The 13713-nt window shown below is 46.1% G+C and overlaps 6 non-coding genes across 6 annotated transcripts; all 6 read right to left on the bottom strand.

The window, feature by feature from the left end:
- Positions 1-214: 214 nt before the first annotated feature.
- On the bottom strand, positions 215-405 carry LOC130314672 (U2 spliceosomal RNA). The gene has a single exon (XR_008862315.1). It is a non-coding gene; the product is annotated as a U2 spliceosomal RNA (small nuclear RNA).
- Positions 406-2494: 2089 nt separating this feature from the next.
- LOC130314671 (U2 spliceosomal RNA) lies at positions 2495-2685 on the bottom strand. Its single transcript, XR_008862314.1, has one exon. It is a non-coding gene; the product is annotated as a U2 spliceosomal RNA (small nuclear RNA).
- Positions 2686-4780: 2095 nt separating this feature from the next.
- Positions 4781-4971, bottom strand: LOC130314670 (U2 spliceosomal RNA). Its single transcript, XR_008862313.1, has one exon. It is a non-coding gene; the product is annotated as a U2 spliceosomal RNA (small nuclear RNA).
- Positions 4972-7063: 2092 nt separating this feature from the next.
- LOC130314669 (U2 spliceosomal RNA) lies at positions 7064-7254 on the bottom strand. The gene has a single exon (XR_008862312.1). It is a non-coding gene; the product is annotated as a U2 spliceosomal RNA (small nuclear RNA).
- Positions 7255-9347: 2093 nt separating this feature from the next.
- On the bottom strand, positions 9348-9538 carry LOC130314668 (U2 spliceosomal RNA). The gene has a single exon (XR_008862311.1). It is a non-coding gene; the product is annotated as a U2 spliceosomal RNA (small nuclear RNA).
- A 2086-nt stretch (positions 9539-11624) lies between these two features.
- On the bottom strand, positions 11625-11815 carry LOC130314667 (U2 spliceosomal RNA). Its single transcript, XR_008862310.1, has one exon. It is a non-coding gene; the product is annotated as a U2 spliceosomal RNA (small nuclear RNA).
- Positions 11816-13713: the final 1898 nt, after the last annotated feature.

Below are 13713 nucleotides of genomic sequence, written 5' to 3'. Positions count from 1 at the left end.
TAGTCAGCAGCAGCAGAAGTCCTGTGCCTGGACGCTCCAACAGCGGCCAGACACAAGCAGAAGCAGCAGAAGCAGCAGCAGCACCACCTTTTGTTTTTTGGCTGCAGCAGCAGCAGCAGCAGCAGCAGCAGCAAGGCCCACAGGGCTGGCTAGCTGGCTAGCCAGCAAGCAGGTAGCAATGAAAGTAGGAATCTTTCTTTTTAACCCTGTAAGGGGGTGGTGCACTGTACCCGAAGATACTGCCATATCGGGTCAATGCATAGGGCGACGGAAGCAAGCTTCGAAATCGGCCCCCGTTCTCAAAAATCCATTTAATATATGGTCCCCAGATAGGGGACGTATCAGATATTAAACTGATAAGAACAGATACTACACTTGATCTTAGCCAAAAGGCCGAGAAGCGATAACCGTGAAAGGGGCGGGCCCAACAAGGTCCCCTTCATGGGCACTATCACTGCTTGCTGTCAGGGAGGCTGCCAGACAATTTTCCATGCACACTCTGGGCTGGGGGGCAGTCAACCACCAGTACACACAGCAGAACCTAAACCCATACCATTATTGCTAAGCAGCAAGACAGGGGCCCATTGCACTCCCACGGGGCCTTTTTAAATGCAATCCATAACCCGGATTTGCCAGGAACCCTTCTTACTCCTCCTACTTGCATGTGACACTGGGCTTAGGATCTGCATAGGAAACACACACACAAGCACACACCTACCTTTGTTGCCTGCAGATGCCTCCTTGGCTGTCCCCAAACGGTATCAAACCAACACCCACGGGAAGCTGTAAGCATAGAGGACATGCCTGCACCCCATTGGACTTACCTGTGTGGGTTAAATCCGGGTTATTTGACAACCTATGGCGGTGATGGTTCTGCTCAGGCAGAGCAGTGCTGATGCTCCTCATAAAGCTGTCGCTGCTGTGAAGGTTCTAGGTGACATCACAATCCCTATGGTTACATACACGACAAAGCTGGGTTGTTGTTGTTTACACTCTGCAAGGCCTGTGGAAGTGAGTGACATCATAGCACTGTAGTTCTGAGGGTTCTAGATGGATGCAACAATCTCCTGTTGCTTCTATGAAGGCCATAATAGACGACATCACCAAACAGCTCCATAGTCACATACACAGCAAAGGAGAGATGTTGTTTACACCTAGTGATGTCAGTGGTATTGAGTGACATCACAGCACAGTGCTAAGGCTCCTGGGCCTGGACACAGCAGCGGCTGCAATATCTCAACGGAGAATACGTTTATATATATGTGTGTGTGTGCGCGTATATATATATATATATATATATATATATATATATATATATATATTTCTCCGCCGAAATCACTTTTAAACCCATTTCCACCTTTTTTTCCCTTCTCTTCCTCTTACTTTTTTTTCACGTTTTTTTACGTTTTTCTCCTTTTCGCCTCTTTTCTGGGCGTATTATTCTTCTTTTTCTTCTTTTTTTTCGTCTAATGCATACCCCATCAGTGCAGCAATGCTTATTCAATACCGCCAGCAGATGGAGACACTGGGGGATAATTTTCTAAGGATTTATACTGATTTTTCCTGTCTGAATTTGTCGCACAGAAAGTTGCAGGCCAAATATGTGTGACATTTCTGCGACTTTAGCTTCTAGAGCATTTTTACAACATTATACATAGGTGCTGAATACATAAAAAGCGACTGTTCAGCGACAGACAAGTCGCATCGGCTGAAAGTAGGCCAGAATGTCAGTCCATGTTGGAGCAGGTTTAGATACAGTCTAAAGCATAGATCTCAAAGTCTGTGCACAGAATTTAGCAAGGGCCTCGCACCTTCTGATGCATCAGGTAGGTGCACTATAGCATAGCCTAACCCTCTGTACTTTGGTCTATATTGATGCGGGACATAGACAGCCAGCTGATGACCAATCCATTAGTGCAATGGATGGCTGGAAGCATTTGTCTTTGCCTTTGCAATACCACAGAAGCAATGCATGGTCAATGTACAGCAATGACACACCTGTGTGAACAGCCAGGAGACCCCCCCATGTTATGTTACATAGTTACATAGTTAGTACGGTCGAAAAAAGACATATGTCCATCAAGTTCAACCAGGGAATTAAGGGGTAGGGGTGTGGCGCGATATTGGGGAAGGGATGAGATTTTATATTTCTTCATAAGCATTAATCTTATTTTGTCAATTAGGAACATTCAGCACCCACCCGCTATCAAGGCAGCTGCCTATCATGTCATGCCCTACCTGCACAGGTGTGCTGGCTACTCAAATGATCCAATTAAGGAGGCCATTTAGTCAGCAGCAGCAGAAGTCCTGTGCCTGGACGCTCCAACAGCGGCCAGACACAAGCAGAAGCAGCAGAAGCAGCAGCAGCACCACCTTTTGTTTTTTGGCTGCAGCAGCAGCAGCAGCAGCAGCAAGGCCCACAGGGCTGGCTAGCTGGCTAGCCAGCAAGCAGGTAGCAATGAAAGTAGGAATCTTTCTTTTTAACCCTGTAAGGGGGTGGTGCACTGTACCCGAAGATACTGCCATATCGGGTCAATGCATAGGGCGACGGAAGCAAGCTTCGAAATCGGCCCCCGTTCTCAAAAATCCATTTAATATATGGTCCCCAGATAGGGGACGTATCAGATATTAAACTGATAAGAACAGATACTACACTTGATCTTAGCCAAAAGGCCGAGAAGCGATAACCGTGAAAGGGGCGGGCCCAACAAGGTCCCCTTCATGGGCACTATCACTGCTTGCTGTCAGGGAGGCTGCCAGACAATTTTCCATGCACACTCTGGGCTGGGGGGCAGTCAACCACCAGTACACACAGCAGAACCTAAACCCATACCATTATTGCTAAGCAGCAAGACAGGGGCCCATTGCACTCCCACGGGGCCTTTTTAAATGCAATCCATAACCCGGATTTGCCAGGAACCCTTCTTACTCCTCCTACTTGCATGTGACACTGGGCTTAGGATCTGCATAGGAAACACACACACAAGCACACACCTACCTTTGTTGCCTGCAGATGCCTCCTTGGCTGTCCCCAAACGGTATCAAACCAACACCCACGGGAAGCTGTAAGCATAGAGGACATGCCTGCACCCCATTGGACTTACCTGTGTGGGTTAAATCCGGGTTATTTGACAACCTATGGCGGTGATGGTTCTGCTCAGGCAGAGCAGTGCTGATGCTCCTCATAAAGCTGTCGCTGCTGTGAAGGTTCTAGGTGACATCACAATCCCTATGGTTACATACACGACAAAGCTGGGTTGTTGTTGTTTACACTCTGCAAGGCCTGTGGAAGTGAGTGACATCATAGCACTGTAGTTCTGAGGGTTCTAGATGGATGCAACAATCTCCTGTTGCTTCTATGAAGGCCATAATAGACGACATCACCAAACAGCTCCATAGTCACATACACAGCAAAGGAGAGATGTTGTTTACACCTAGTGATGTCAGTGGTATTGAGTGACATCACAGCACAGTGCTAAGGCTCCTGGGCCTGGACACAGCAGCGGCTGCAATATCTCAACGGAGAATACGTTTATATATATGTGTGTGTGTGCGCGTATATATATATATATATATATATATATATATATATATATATATATTTCTCCGCCGAAATCACTTTTAAACCCATTTCCACCTTTTTTTCCCTTCTCTTCCTCTTACTTTTTTTTCACGTTTTTTTACGTTTTTCTCCTTTTCGCCTCTTTTCTGGGCGTATTATTCTTCTTTTTCTTCTTTTTTTTCGTCTAATGCATACCCCATCAGTGCAGCAATGCTTATTCAATACCGCCAGCAGATGGAGACACTGGGGGATAATTTTCTAAGGATTTATACTGATTTTTCCTGTCTGAATTTGTCGCACAGAAAGTTGCAGGCCAAATATGTGTGACATTTCTGCGACTTTAGCTTCTAGAGCATTTTTACAACATTATACATAGGTGCTGAATACATAAAAAGCGACTGTTCAGCGACAGACAAGTCGCATCGGCTGAAAGTAGGCCAGAATGTCAGTCCATGTTGGAGCAGGTTTAGATACAGTCTAAAGCATAGATCTCAAAGTCTGTGCACAGAATTTAGCAAGGGCCTCGCACCTTCTGATGCATCAGGTAGGTGCACTATAGCATAGCCTAACCCTCTGTACTTTGGTCTATATTGATGCGGGACATAGACAGCCAGCTGATGACCAATCCATTAGTGCAATGGATGGCTGGAAGCATTTGTCTTTGCCTTTGCAATACCACAGAAGCAATGCATGGTCAATGTACAGCAATGACACACCTGTGTGAACAGCCAGGAGACCCCCCCATGTTATGTTACATAGTTACATAGTTAGTACGGTCGAAAAAAGACATATGTCCATCAAGTTCAACCAGGGAATTAAGGGGTAGGGGTGTGGCGCGATATTGGGGAAGGGATGAGATTTTATATTTCTTCATAAGCATTAATCTTATTTTGTCAATTAGGAACATTCAGCACCCACCCGCTATCAAGGCAGCTGCCTATCATGTCATGCCCTACCTGCACAGGTGTGCTGGCTACTCAAATGATCCAATTAAGGAGGCCATTTAGTCAGCAGCAGCAGAAGTCCTGTGCCTGGACGCTCCAACAGCGGCCAGACACAAGCAGAAGCAGCAGAAGCAGCAGCAGCACCACCTTTTGTTTTTTGGCTGCAGCAGCAGCAGCAGCAGCAGCAGCAGCAAGGCCCACAGGGCTGGCTAGCTGGCTAGCCAGCAAGCAGGTAGCAATGAAAGTAGGAATCTTTCTTTTTAACCCTGTAAGGGGGTGGTGCACTGTACCCGAAGATACTGCCATATCGGGTCAATGCATAGGGCGACGGAAGCAAGCTTCGAAATCGGCCCCCGTTCTCAAAAATCCATTTAATATATGGTCCCCAGATAGGGGACGTATCAGATATTAAACTGATAAGAACAGATACTACACTTGATCTTAGCCAAAAGGCCGAGAAGCGATAACCGTGAAAGGGGCGGGCCCAACAAGGTCCCCTTCATGGGCACTATCACTGCTTGCTGTCAGGGAGGCTGCCAGACAATTTTCCATGCACACTCTGGGCTGGGGGGCAGTCAACCACCAGTACACACAGCAGAACCTAAACCCATACCATTATTGCTAAGCAGCAAGACAGGGGCCCATTGCACTCCCACGGGGCCTTTTTAAATGCAATCCATAACCCGGATTTGCCAGGAACCCTTCTTACTCCTCCTACTTGCATGTGACACTGGGCTTAGGATCTGCATAGGAAACACACACACAAGCACACACCTACCTTTGTTGCCTGCAGATGCCTCCTTGGCTGTCCCCAAACGGTATCAAACCAACACCCACGGGAAGCTGTAAGCATAGAGGACATGCCTGCACCCCATTGGACTTACCTGTGTGGGTTAAATCCGGGTTATTTGACAACCTATGGCGGTGATGGTTCTGCTCAGGCAGAGCAGTGCTGATGCTCCTCATAAAGCTGTCGCTGCTGTGAAGGTTCTAGGTGACATCACAATCCCTATGGTTACATACACGACAAAGCTGGGTTGTTGTTGTTTACACTCTGCAAGGCCTGTGGAAGTGAGTGACATCATAGCACTGTAGTTCTGAGGGTTCTAGATGGATGCAACAATCTCCTGTTGCTTCTATGAAGGCCATAATAGACGACATCACCAAACAGCTCCATAGTCACATACACAGCAAAGGAGAGATGTTGTTTACACCTAGTGATGTCAGTGGTATTGAGTGACATCACAGCACAGTGCTAAGGCTCCTGGGCCTGGACACAGCAGCGGCTGCAATATCTCAACGGAGAATACGTTTATATATATGTGTGTGTGTGCGCGTATATATATATATATATATATATATATATATATATATATATATATTTCTCCGCCGAAATCACTTTTAAACCCATTTCCACCTTTTTTTCCCTTCTCTTCCTCTTACTTTTTTTTCACGTTTTTTTACGTTTTTCTCCTTTTCGCCTCTTTTCTGGGCGTATTATTCTTCTTTTTCTTCTTTTTTTTCGTCTAATGCATACCCCATCAGTGCAGCAATGCTTATTCAATACCGCCAGCAGATGGAGACACTGGGGGATAATTTTCTAAGGATTTATACTGATTTTTCCTGTCTGAATTTGTCGCACAGAAAGTTGCAGGCCAAATATGTGTGACATTTCTGCGACTTTAGCTTCTAGAGCATTTTTACAACATTATACATAGGTGCTGAATACATAAAAAGCGACTGTTCAGCGACAGACAAGTCGCATCGGCTGAAAGTAGGCCAGAATGTCAGTCCATGTTGGAGCAGGTTTAGATACAGTCTAAAGCATAGATCTCAAAGTCTGTGCACAGAATTTAGCAAGGGCCTCGCACCTTCTGATGCATCAGGTAGGTGCACTATAGCATAGCCTAACCCTCTGTACTTTGGTCTATATTGATGCGGGACATAGACAGCCAGCTGATGACCAATCCATTAGTGCAATGGATGGCTGGAAGCATTTGTCTTTGCCTTTGCAATACCACAGAAGCAATGCATGGTCAATGTACAGCAATGACACACCTGTGTGAACAGCCAGGAGACCCCCCCATGTTATGTTACATAGTTACATAGTTAGTACGGTCGAAAAAAGACATATGTCCATCAAGTTCAACCAGGGAATTAAGGGGTAGGGGTGTGGCGCGATATTGGGGAAGGGATGAGATTTTATATTTCTTCATAAGCATTAATCTTATTTTGTCAATTAGGAACATTCAGCACCCACCCGCTATCAAGGCAGCTGCCTATCATGTCATGCCCTACCTGCACAGGTGTGCTGGCTACTCAAATGATCCAATTAAGGAGGCCATTTAGTCAGCAGCAGCAGAAGTCCTGTGCCTGGACGCTCCAACAGCGGCCAGACACAAGCAGAAGCAGCAGAAGCAGCAGCAGCACCACCTTTTGTTTTTTGGCTGCAGCAGCAGCAGCAGCAGCAGCAGCAAGGCCCACAGGGCTGGCTAGCTGGCTAGCCAGCAAGCAGGTAGCAATGAAAGTAGGAATCTTTCTTTTTAACCCTGTAAGGGGGTGGTGCACTGTACCCGAAGATACTGCCATATCGGGTCAATGCATAGGGCGACGGAAGCAAGCTTCGAAATCGGCCCCCGTTCTCAAAAATCCATTTAATATATGGTCCCCAGATAGGGGACGTATCAGATATTAAACTGATAAGAACAGATACTACACTTGATCTTAGCCAAAAGGCCGAGAAGCGATAACCGTGAAAGGGGCGGGCCCAACAAGGTCCCCTTCATGGGCACTATCACTGCTTGCTGTCAGGGAGGCTGCCAGACAATTTTCCATGCACACTCTGGGCTGGGGGGCAGTCAACCACCAGTACACACAGCAGAACCTAAACCCATACCATTATTGCTAAGCAGCAAGACAGGGGCCCATTGCACTCCCACGGTTCCTTTTTAAATGCAATCCATAACCCGGATTTGCCAGGAACCCTTCTTACTCCTCCTACTTGCATGTGACACTGGGCTTAGGATCTGCATAGGAAACACACACACAAGCACACACCTACCTTTGTTGCCTGCAGATGCCTCCTTGGCTGTCCCCAAACGGTATCAAACCAACACCCACGGGAAGCTGTAAGCATAGAGGACATGCCTGCACCCCATTGGACTTACCTGTGTGGGTTAAATCCGGGTTATTTGACAACCTATGGCGGTGATGGTTCTGCTCAGGCAGAGCAGTGCTGATGCTCCTCATAAAGCTGTCGCTGCTGTGAAGGTTCTAGGTGACATCACAATCCCTATGGTTACATACACGACAAAGCTGGGTTGTTGTTGTTTACACTCTGCAAGGCCTGTGGAAGTGAGTGACATCATAGCACTGTAGTTCTGAGGGTTCTAGATGGATGCAACAATCTCCTGTTGCTTCTATGAAGGCCATAATAGACGACATCACCAAACAGCTCCATAGTCACATACACAGCAAAGGAGAGATGTTGTTTACACCTAGTGATGTCAGTGGTATTGAGTGACATCACAGCACAGTGCTAAGGCTCCTGGGCCTGGACACAGCAGCGGCTGCAATATCTCAACGGAGAATACGTTTATATATATGTGTGTGTGTGCGCGTATATATATATATATATATATATATATATATATATATATATATTTCTCCGCCGAAATCACTTTTAAACCCATTTCCACCTTTTTTTCCCTTCTCTTCCTCTTACTTTTTTTTCACGTTTTTTTACGTTTTTCTCCTTTTCGCCTCTTTTCTGGGCGTATTATTCTTCTTTTTCTTCTTTTTTTTCGTCTAATGCATACCCCATCAGTGCAGCAATGCTTATTCAATACCGCCAGCAGATGGAGACACTGGGGGATAATTTTCTAAGGATTTATACTGATTTTTCCTGTCTGAATTTGTCGCACAGAAAGTTGCAGGCCAAATATGTGTGACATTTCTGCGACTTTAGCTTCTAGAGCATTTTTACAACATTATACATAGGTGCTGAATACATAAAAAGCGACTGTTCAGCGACAGACAAGTCGCATCGGCTGAAAGTAGGCCAGAATGTCAGTCCATGTTGGAGCAGGTTTAGATACAGTCTAAAGCATAGATCTCAAAGTCTGTGCACAGAATTTAGCAAGGGCCTCGCACCTTCTGATGCATCAGGTAGGTGCACTATAGCATAGCCTAACCCTCTGTACTTTGGTCTATATTGATGCGGGACATAGACAGCCAGCTGATGACCAATCCATTAGTGCAATGGATGGCTGGAAGCATTTGTCTTTGCCTTTGCAATACCACAGAAGCAATGCATGGTCAATGTACAGCAATGACACACCTGTGTGAACAGCCAGGAGACCCCCCCATGTTATGTTACATAGTTACATAGTTAGTACGGTCGAAAAAAGACATATGTCCATCAAGTTCAACCAGGGAATTAAGGGGTAGGGGTGTGGCGCGATATTGGGGAAGGGATGAGATTTTATATTTCTTCATAAGCATTAATCTTATTTTGTCAATTAGGAACATTCAGCACCCACCCGCTATCAAGGCAGCTGCCTATCATGTCATGCCCTACCTGCACAGGTGTGCTGGCTACTCAAATGATCCAATTAAGGAGGCCATTTAGTCAGCAGCAGCAGAAGTCCTGTGCCTGGACGCTCCAACAGCGGCCAGACACAAGCAGAAGCAGCAGAAGCAGCAGCAGCACCACCTTTTGTTTTTTGGCTGCAGCAGCAGCAGCAGCAGCAGCAGCAGCAAGGCCCACAGGGCTGGCTAGCTGGCTAGCCAGCAAGCAGGTAGCAATGAAAGTAGGAATCTTTCTTTTTAACCCTGTAAGGGGGTGGTGCACTGTACCCGAAGATACTGCCATATCGGGTCAATGCATAGGGCGACGGAAGCAAGCTTCGAAATCGGCCCCCGTTCTCAAAAATCCATTTAATATATGGTCCCCAGATAGGGGACGTATCAGATATTAAACTGATAAGAACAGATACTACACTTGATCTTAGCCAAAAGGCCGAGAAGCGATAACCGTGAAAGGGGCGGGCCCAACAAGGTCCCCTTCATGGGCACTATCACTGCTTGCTGTCAGGGAGGCTGCCAGACAATTTTCCATGCACACTCTGGGCTGGGGGGCAGTCAACCACCAGTACACACAGCAGAACCTAAACCCATACCATTATTGCTAAGCAGCAAGACAGGGGCCCATTGCACTCCCACGGTTCCTTTTTAAATGCAATCCATAACCCGGATTTGCCAGGAACCCTTCTTACTCCTCCTACTTGCATGTGACACTGGGCTTAGGATCTGCATAGGAAACACACACACAAGCACACACCTACCTTTGTTGCCTGCAGATGCCTCCTTGGCTGTCCCCAAACGGTATCAAACCAACACCCACGGGAAGCTGTAAGCATAGAGGACATGCCTGCACCCCATTGGACTTACCTGTGTGGGTTAAATCCGGGTTATTTGACAACCTATGGCGGTGATGGTTCTGCTCAGGCAGAGCAGTGCTGATGCTCCTCATAAAGCTGTCGCTGCTGTGAAGGTTCTAGGTGACATCACAATCCCTATGGTTACATACACGACAAAGCTGGGTTGTTGTTGTTTACACTCTGCAAGGCCTGTGGAAGTGAGTGACATCATAGCACTGTAGTTCTGAGGGTTCTAGATGGATGCAACAATCTCCTGTTGCTTCTATGAAGGCCATAATAGACGACATCACCAAACAGCTCCATAGTCACATACACAGCAAAGGAGAGATGTTGTTTACACCTAGTGATGTCAGTGGTATTGAGTGACATCACAGCACAGTGCTAAGGCTCCTGGGCCTGGACACAGCAGCGGCTGCAATATCTCAACGGAGAATACGTTTATATATATGTGTGTGTGTGCGCGTATATATATATATATATATATATATATATATATATATATATATATTTCTCCGCCGAAATCACTTTTAAACCCATTTCCACCTTTTTTTCCCTTCTCTTCCTCTTACTTTTTTTTCACGTTTTTTTACGTTTTTCTCCTTTTCGCCTCTTTTCTGGGCGTATTATTCTTCTTTTTCTTCTTTTTTTTCGTCTAATGCATACCCCATCAGTGCAGCAATGCTTATTCAATACCGCCAGCAGATGGAGACACTGGGGGATAATTTTCTAAGGATTTATACTGATTTTTCCTGTCTGAATTTGTCGCACAGAAAGTTGCAGGCCAAATATGTGTGACATTTCTGCGACTTTAGCTTCTAGAGCATTTTTACAACATTATACATAGGTGCTGAATACATAAAAAGCGACTGTTCAGCGACAGACAAGTCGCATCGGCTGAAAGTAGGCCAGAATGTCAGTCCATGTTGGAGCAGGTTTAGATACAGTCTAAAGCATAGATCTCAAAGTCTGTGCACAGAATTTAGCAAGGGCCTCGCACCTTCTGATGCATCAGGTAGGTGCACTATAGCATAGCCTAACCCTCTGTACTTTGGTCTATATTGATGCGGGACATAGACAGCCAGCTGATGACCAATCCATTAGTGCAATGGATGGCTGGAAGCATTTGTCTTTGCCTTTGCAATACCACAGAAGCAATGCATGGTCAATGTACAGCAATGACACACCTGTGTGAACAGCCAGGAGACCCCCCCATGTTATGTTACATAGTTACATAGTTAGTACGGTCGAAAAAAGACATATGTCCATCAAGTTCAACCAGGGAATTAAGGGGTAGGGGTGTGGCGCGATATTGGGGAAGGGATGAGATTTTATATTTCTTCATAAGCATTAATCTTATTTTGTCAATTAGGAACATTCAGCACCCACCCGCTATCAAGGCAGCTGCCTATCATGTCATGCCCTACCTGCACAGGTGTGCTGGCTACTCAAATGATCCAATTAAGGAGGCCATTTAGTCAGCAGCAGCAGAAGTCCTGTGCCTGGACGCTCCAACAGCGGCCAGACACAAGCAGAAGCAGCAGAAGCAGCAGCAGCACCACCTTTTGTTTTTTGGCTGCAGCAGCAGCAGCAGCAGCAAGGCCCACAGGGCTGGCTAGCTGGCTAGCCAGCAAGCAGGTAGCAATGAAAGTAGGAATCTTTCTTTTTAACCCTGTAAGGGGGTGGTGCACTGTACCCGAAGATACTGCCATATCGGGTCAATGCATAGGGCGACGGAAGCAAGCTTCGAAATCGGCCCCCGTTCTCAAAAATCCATTTAATATATGGTCCCCAGATAGGGGACGTATCAGATATTAAACTGATAAGAACAGATACTACACTTGATCTTAGCCAAAAGGCCGAGAAGCGATAACCGTGAAAGGGGCGGGCCCAACAAGGTCCCCTTCATGGGCACTATCACTGCTTGCTGTCAGGGAGGCTGCCAGACAATTTTCCATGCACACTCTGGGCTGGGGGGCAGTCAACCACCAGTACACACAGCAGAACCTAAACCCATACCATTATTGCTAAGCAGCAAGACAGGGGCCCATTGCACTCCCACGGGGCCTTTTTAAATGCAATCCATAACCCGGATTTGCCAGGAACCCTTCTTACTCCTCCTACTTGCATGTGACACTGGGCTTAGGATCTGCATAGGAAACACACACACAAGCACACACCTACCTTTGTTGCCTGCAGATGCCTCCTTGGCTGTCCCCAAACGGTATCAAACCAACACCCACGGGAAGCTGTAAGCATAGAGGACATGCCTGCACCCCATTGGACTTACCTGTGTGGGTTAAATCCGGGTTATTTGACAACCTATGGCGGTGATGGTTCTGCTCAGGCAGAGCAGTGCTGATGCTCCTCATAAAGCTGTCGCTGCTGTGAAGGTTCTAGGTGACATCACAATCCCTATGGTTACATACACGACAAAGCTGGGTTGTTGTTGTTTACACTCTGCAAGGCCTGTGGAAGTGAGTGACATCATAGCACTGTAGTTCTGAGGGTTCAAGATGGATGCAACAATCTCCTGTTGCTTCTATGAAGGCCATAATAGACGACATCACCAAACAGCTCCATAGTCACATACACAGCAAAGGAGAGATGTTGTTTACACCTAGTGATGTCAGTGGTATTGAGTGACATCACAGCACAGTGCTAAGGCTCCTGGGCCTGGACACAGCAGCGGCTGCAATATCTCAACGGAGAATACGTTTATATATATGTGTGTGTGTGCGCGTATATATATATATATATATATATATATATATATATATATATATATTTCTCCGCCGAAATCACTTTTAAACCCATTTCCACCTTTTTTTCCCTTCTCTTCCTCTTACTTTTTTTTCACGTTTTTTTACGTTTTTCTCCTTTTCGCCTCTTTTCTGGGCGTATTATTCTTCTTTTTCTTCTTTTTTTTCGTCTAATGCATACCCCATCAGTGCAGCAATGCTTATTCAATACCGCCAGCAGATGGAGACACTGGGGGATAATTTTCTAAGGATTTATACTGATTTTTCCTGTCTGAATTTGTCGCACAGAAAGTTGCAGGCCAAATATGTGTGACATTTCTGCGACTTTAGCTTCTAGAGCATTTTTACAACATTATACATAGGTGCTGAATACATAAAAAGCGACTGTTCAGCGACAGACAAGTCGCATCGGCTGAAAGTAGGCCAGAATGTCAGTCCATGTTGGAGCAGGTTTAGATACAGTCTAAAGCATAGATCTCAAAGTCTGTGCACAGAATTTAGCAAGGGCCTCGCACCTTCTGATGCATCAGGTAGGTGCACTATAGCATAGCCTAACCCTCTGTACTTTGGTCTATATTGATGCGGGACATAGACAGCCAGCTGATGACCAATCCATTAGTGCAATGGATGGCTGGAAGCATTTGTCTTTGCCTTTGCAATACCACAGAAGCAATGCATGGTCAATGTACAGCAATGACACACCTGTGTGAACAGCCAGGAGACCCCCCCATGTTATGTTACATAGTTACATAGTTAGTACGGTCGAAAAAAGACATATGTCCATCAAGTTCAACCAGGGAATTAAGGGGTAGGGGTGTGGCGCGATATTGGGGAAGGGATGAGATTTTATATTTCTTCATAAGCATTAATCTTATTTTGTCAATTAGGAACATTCAGCACCCACCCGCTATCAAGGCAGCTGCCTATCATGTCATGCCCTACCTGCACAGGTGTGCTGGCTACTCAAATGATCCAATTAAGGAGGCCATTTAGTCAGCAGCAGCAGA

This window comes from Hyla sarda, unplaced genomic scaffold, assembly GCF_029499605.1.
Source record: "Hyla sarda isolate aHylSar1 unplaced genomic scaffold, aHylSar1.hap1 scaffold_1840, whole genome shotgun sequence".
Classification (NCBI taxonomy): Eukaryota; Metazoa; Chordata; class Amphibia; order Anura; family Hylidae; genus Hyla; species Hyla sarda.
The sequence above is the reverse complement of the archived record's forward strand: the minus strand, read 5'-3'. Positions and strand labels throughout refer to the sequence as shown.